Source organism: Chenopodium quinoa, unplaced genomic scaffold (assembly GCF_001683475.1).
Source record: "Chenopodium quinoa cultivar QQ74 unplaced genomic scaffold, ASM168347v1, whole genome shotgun sequence".
Lineage (NCBI taxonomy): Eukaryota > Viridiplantae > Streptophyta > Magnoliopsida > Caryophyllales > Amaranthaceae > Chenopodium > Chenopodium quinoa.
The window spans coordinates 1,525,681-1,532,711 of record NW_018743574.1 but is presented as its reverse complement, the minus strand read 5'-3'; positions in this window follow the sequence as shown (position 1 = coordinate 1,532,711).

Here is a 7,031-nt window from a genome sequence, read left to right as displayed (position 1 = left end):
AATATAGGGAACATCTAAAATTTCTTCCACTGAACACTTTCGAAGCTGTATACGACATCGGCATCAATATCGAGGATGAGCTAATAAAGACTGCTGGTAGTAACAATAATAACACTTGGAAAAACAAGAAGAACGACCATCCTTCTTCTTCGTCTTCTAAGCACGAAAATACTACCAACAATATAAGCCAAGTTGATCTCAATGAAGTGTTAGCTCTTGATACTCCATTGCCCAAGAAGAAAAGAACTTACACTCCTTTAGGAATGACTTATGATGCGGCCTTTGATCGCCTTTACAGTTAAGGCTTGATCACACCTATTGGGCCATTTCCAGAGCCAAAACCCGAAGAAAGGAGCGCCAAATGCAATCCCAATGCCCATTGCAAGTACCATCAAGGAAGCGGCCACACTACGGAGCAATGTTGGAATTTGAAGGACGTCATTCAAGACTTGATGGATGCAAATAAACTTCCTGTCCCTCCAGGCGGAAAGAAGTAATGAATACAAGGCACACAGATCCTTCGTGCAAGATTTCATGCTTTTTTTTATTCTTTTGTTTCAACCCTCTCCCCCAATAAGTCTAGCATAGGTTCCCGTTATTCATGTGTAATGTCTGTGTGTCATATTTCTTACCTTTTCCATCAATGAGCATTCCTTTCCTTTGCAATCGATCATCGAATTCATTTGGAAAAAAAAAAAAATCAATTACCGAACTAAACCCAAGGTACACCAATGACTTGAGGCACCTTTGCAACCCATTCATTCCCCATTAACCATTCAATTACATATCCATTTTTTTCATCAACCACTTTGAGCCTCGTCTAACGTTTGGCCCTCATTTCTTCAACCCATATTCACTTAACCCTGGGATTTGAAGATGTGTAATTGTATAACATTCATAAAGCAAGTAAAAAAAAAGTATCAAAGCAAAAATAAAACAATGTCTAAAGGCAAGTGTTCCAATGTCTTTGATACGAACACGTCTCAAATTGCGTCTCTCATCGAGTGCTCGGTACCGTGCCTGAGAAACATGAATGCTAAGTGAGTGATGGACCGCATGATCTGAGATTGCCTACATTGATTCAAAAGAATGAAAAAAAAAAGTTCAAAGCAAAAAAAAAATGTGTTGAAAATAAACTTGCAAAATTCAAAATTTTCAAATTCACAATTACACATCTTAGGGGCTTCTCTCGGGTCTTGAGCCTTTTAACTCTTTCTTCCTTAAACCATCAACTTAACCACATTACAACCCTTGAAAGACCTCTTTGAGGTGTACATACACTTGTGCAAAGTTCGGTTAGAGCTACGTTCGGCCTGATTTCTAACGGATACGCAGGCAACCTCACATCGAGGTGCGGCCACATTCACATTCATATCTATACATGATCGAGTCAAAGAATATCCAATACTTATCCCTACCCATTTAGAGCTAGACTTGGGGGCTTGAACCCAAATCACATTAGCTTACCCAGCCTGAAGAGTCATCATATTTAACTCTTCTCACATCTCTTTCCATCGCCATAACCCTTGCAGCCAGCCTTAGTATCACATTCACACACTTCACTCACACATCCATATCCATATCAATCATCCTTCCCTTTAAGATCCCTTTATCATGAAATCTTGTTTCAACACTGTGCATGTTTCATCATATTTAAAGACAACAAAAGAAACATTGTATACTTGCTTAGCTTCCTAACCTGAGCAATGTTCATTGTTTCGCATAATGTGCTAAGAAACATTTATATATCAATGATTTTTAATCATACAAAGCATATCGTGCTTAGCTCCTTGACCTAAGAAACGTTCATTATGCAATAATCACTATACGTGCTTAGCTTCCAGACCTAAGTGACGTTCAAAATCGCTTCTTTACACCATATATGATGCTTAGCTCCATGACTTAAGTTCATTCATCTATCGTGTCACATGATGTAATTGTCCTTAGCCTCCTGGCCTAAGAGCTTGCATCATGCATACATTATTTTCAGGACAAGCAATTCAATCCATACGATTCATTTCGTCTTGCTCAAGGAGGAAGTTCAAAACTTCTCTCCCTTTTCATTATTTTATTTTGGGAAGTTCAAAAAACTTTTTCCAAGTTTTCATCGAAGGAAGTTCGAAAATAAAAGTTCAGTTTTCACATCTTTCTTTTTCGGGAGAAAGTCGGTACCCTCCACTCATGACAAAAATTGACGGAAATTTTTTGCTTTTGCATCTTCGTTTGCTTGTGTCTGCACACACACATATATACACACACACACACACACACTCACAAGTCATACACATGTCATGTCACATCAAGTCAAACTTGGTCAAGTTAGTGGTCAAGTCAATCACAGTATATACGAATCCATTGGCAAATTTATTTTTGCAGGTCTTATCTCCAGCCCACGTCCGGGGACAAGCGGACCATCTACAGCCCACGTCCGGGGACAAGCGGATCACCAAGGTTCTCGATACACAAAGACTTGCAATCTCATCATCTTTCGACTTTCCTCAAGCATGGAAAGTATTATTCGGTGGATTTTTCTTCAAGTGTAGAAAACCGCCAAATCGGCTTTCCTCAAGCATGGAAGGCATTATCGGTGGAATTCTTCAAGCATAGAATGACACCATATTCATCAGTCGACTTTCCTCAGGCTTGGAAAGCGTTATCGGTGGATTTTTCTTCAAGTATAGAAAACCGCCAAGTCGACTTTCCTCAAGCTTGGAAAGCGTTATCGGTGGACTTTTCTTTAAGTATAGAAAACCGCCAAGTCGGCTTTCCTCAAGCATGGAAAGCATCATCGGTGGATTTCTTCAAGCATAGAATGACACCAAATTCATACGTCGACTTTCCTCAAGCATGGAAAGTATTATCCGGTAGGTTTCTTCAGGCTTAGAAAACTACCAAACACCTCAGTCGGCTTTCCTCAGGCATGGAAAACGTTTCAACAGACGTCATCCGGTAGATTCCTTCAAGCATAGGAAGCTACCAAGCTCATTTGCCACCAATACACTGGTGTTAGATAAGCATTCTATCCCTTTACTCTTTTATCTATAGAACTAACATTTTTCTGCAGGTATCGGCGTATACAGAGTGATTTAGGATCGCAGAACGTCTTAAATCATTCTCCGTCCCTATCGGCTATTTTGACTATCGTTTTCGAAACTAACGTTTCTACAAACTCAGTCAAAGTGGGGGCTTCTGTAGACACCTAAAAATGTCTCCCCAAAACCAAACCCGATGATAAATAACCTTTCACCGCCTCTATTGGTCGGGTTTAGTATTTAATCCCGAGAGTGCTTAAAAAATCGTGTTTTATTAAATTCATACCTTTGAAAGGTCCATGGATTAGTCTTGATGTTTGATAAAAGCATAGTTGTTTTAGCCCAAGCTTATTAATTAATTTTAAGCCCAAACCTTTTTATTTTATTATTTTATTATTTATTTTTGGCCCAAACATTTTATTTATTTTTATTTTATTATTTTCTTATTTTAGCCCGAATAATAAAAGTCAGAAAAAAGCCCGAAATTATCAATCGGCACTAAAAAAAGCCGAAAGAAATTAGGGTTAAAAATGAATTTAGACGGAAAAATGGACTGGAAGTGACCGTGTCACGGTACAGTCTGACCGTGTCACGGGAACCCTTCCCGTCTGACGGTGGGACTTCCCGTGACACGGGAGGTCTGCCGTGACATGGGACGTTCCGTGTCCTTTCCGCGTAAACCCTTAACGCGTTTTTTATTCCGTTTTTCTGAAAATTTCCCGCGTCACTCCAAAATTGTACCGTGTCACAGGGAAGTGTACCGTGTCACGGTACAGTCTAACCGTGTCACCGTGTCACGGGATACTTTTTTAGGGTTTTTATCATTTTAGGGTTTCGTGTGCTCCCTCGGCACATTTTCCTTATAAATGCCCCCTCATTTCTGATGTACGGGGCAACCAGAATTTTGTTATTCTTATTTTCTCTCTTCTATGCTATTAACCTAAACACTAGCCTACTCTTTTTACTTCAAAATTCCTTCTTCAAGCACTCAAAGGAGTCCATATTTTACTCGAGGTTCTGTCCTTAAGCCAAGGCGTGAAAGGTAGAATTGTTTGAGGGTTTGGCCCCAAAATCAACCTTATTTTATTTAATTTAATTTAGTTATTGTTTTATTATTTCCTTGAAATTACTAACTCGTTTATTATTTTGTAGTTGCAAGCAAACAGATTCAAAGTAAGGATCATGCTCTTTTTATTATTATTATTTTTTTCTAACGATTTTTATGTTGTTGGAATCGTGATTAAATTGGTCTTAATATTAATGTTTATTCTATTATTTATTGATCACCATATTGCATGTTTAAAGGGAATATGTAATTGAAAATCACGCCTAATAAGATAATTTGGACAACCGGTTTAGGTTCCTTTTTAATCTTGTTGTTTAATTCAAGTGATCACAAATATTTTAGAATTATGTGTTGCATTAATTTTAAACCAATTTAGCATAATAATAGTTTGGAGCAAATTGAATTTTTGTTTGTATGCCTTTGAGATCGCAGGAATGCTTTTCAATATAAGAATCGAGTAGAGGCCAATACGGGCGAATGTGACTCCATGACTCACTTCGTACCATCATCCCCGATCCTCCTTTTGTGGTTCCGAACCATATGGAGTTAGTAATCTCATGGATTATGAATGGGGTGTAACCTTCACGGGTCAATCGTTGTTGCCTTCGTTGTCCCTTGTTCGTGGTTGCCTTTTATGATCCGTGAACGATTTACAAGTTCCTTAAAAACTTGTTGGCGGCTCCCTACTTTCCTTGTCCCTAATTGTATTATGTCAATCCCCACTTCCTATGAGTGCCAAGCATATTCACCACATGCTTTTAACGTAGGCGCACTTCGAGCGACGCCTACAAGAACTATATATGAGCTTTATATATCGTAAAAAATGTCCGTGGTTGGCTTTAGTTCAGGAAATCGGTGAAAGTTTAGAACGGGTAAATTGATTGTTTTAGGGCAAATTGGATGGTTCCACCCACCCAATTGGAATTCTAGAGGGTATTAGGGACTATGGTAAATATCTCAGCAATTTTTATTTCCGGGCCAAAAAAGGTCAAAAAATTCCAAAATTGAAGGTTATTATCCACGTTTTTTGAAAATTTTTGAGGTCACGGGGTTTGGTGGCGAAAAGTTTTGAGACCCTAGGAGATACATGTTAGGATCATATAATGACGATTGGAACCATGTATGACCATTATATGTTGTCAAAAATGTCTGTGTTAGGTTTCAATTCATTAAATCGGTGCAAGTTTGGAGCGTGTAAATTGATCGTTTTAAGGCAAATTGGATAATTCCACCCACTCAATTGTATTCTTGGAGGGTATTAGGGACCATGGCAAAAATCTCGGCAATTTTTATTTTCGGGCCAATAAAGGTCAAAAAATTCCAAATTGAAGGCTTTTTGAGGAATTTTTTAGGTTATGAGGCTAGGTGGCGAAAAGTCTTGATACCCTAGGGGATACATCTTAGGGTCATATTATCATGTTTGGAACCATATAAGACCATCATATGTTGTCAAAAATGTCCATGGTAGTAGGCTTCAGTTTACGAAATTGGTGCAAGTTTGGAACGGGTAAATTGATCGTTATAAGGCAAATTAGATGGTTCCACCTACCCAATCGGACTCCCGGAGGGTATTAGGGACCATTGTAAATATCTCAACAATTTTTATTTCCGGGCCAAAAAAGGTAAAAAAAATTCCAAAATAGAAGACTATTATCCACGTTTTTTGAGGATTTTTTGAGGTTATGGGGCCCAGTGGGGAAAAGTCTTGAAACCTTAGGGGATACATCGTAGGGTCATATAATGACGTTTGGAACCATATATGACCATTATATGTTGTAAAAAATGTCCGTGTGGTAGGCTTTAGTTCATGAAATCGGTGCAAGTTTGGAACGAGTAAATTGATCGTTTTAAGTCAAATTGGATGGTTGCACCCACCCAATTGGACTCCCGGAGGATATTAGGGACCACAGTAACAATCTCGACAATTTTTATTTTCGGGCCAAAAAAGGTCAAAAAATTCAAAAATTGAAGGCTTTATCCACGCTTTTTGAGAATTTTTTGAGGTTACGGGGCCCAGTGGAGAAAAGTCTTGAGACCCTAGAGGATAAATCGTAGGGTCGTATAATGAAGTTTGGAACCATATATGACCATTATATGTTGTCAAAAATGTCTGTGGTAGGCTTAAGTTCATGAAATCGGTGCAAGTTTGGAACGGGTAAATTGATCGTTTTAATACAAATTTGATGGTTCCACCCATTAAATTACACTAGCGGAGTGTATTAGGAACCATGGTAAACATCTCGAGAAATTTTATTTTCAGACGAAAAAAAGTCAAAAAATTCCAAAATTGAAGACTTTTTGAGGATTTTTTGAGGTCATAGGGCCTGGTGGCGAAAAGTCTTGAGACCCTATGGGATACATATTAGGGTCATATAATGACGTTTGGAACCATATATAACCTTTATATATTGTCAAAAATGTCCGTGGTAGGCTTCAGTTCACGAAATTGGTAAAAGTTTAAAACGAGTAAATTGATCGTTGTAAGGCAAATTGGATGGTTCCACCCACCCAATTGGACTACAAGAGGGTATTAGGAATTATATTTAACATTTAGACAATTTTTATTTCCGGACGAACAAAGGTCAAAAAATTCCAAAATTAAAGACTATATTTATCCATGCTTTTTGTAAAACATACTCTTTAATATCTTTATCTTTCACCTCTGTAAAAAAAAAAATCACATTCAACTTTTTTACAGAGGTTAAAGAGTATACTCCAAAATTACAGAGGTAGTATAATTTATCTTTCAACAGATTTGTAAAACATACTCGTAGTGTTAGTTCTTACTCAACTTTTTTTTTTTTTAATTATTATTACAGTTTACGCTTTTACAGTAATGAAGAATGTGATTTTTTTTTTTTTAATAGTATGATAAATACGTGATTAGTAACATGATCATATTAGTAGCTATTGACTGGGCCAATAATTAAGCC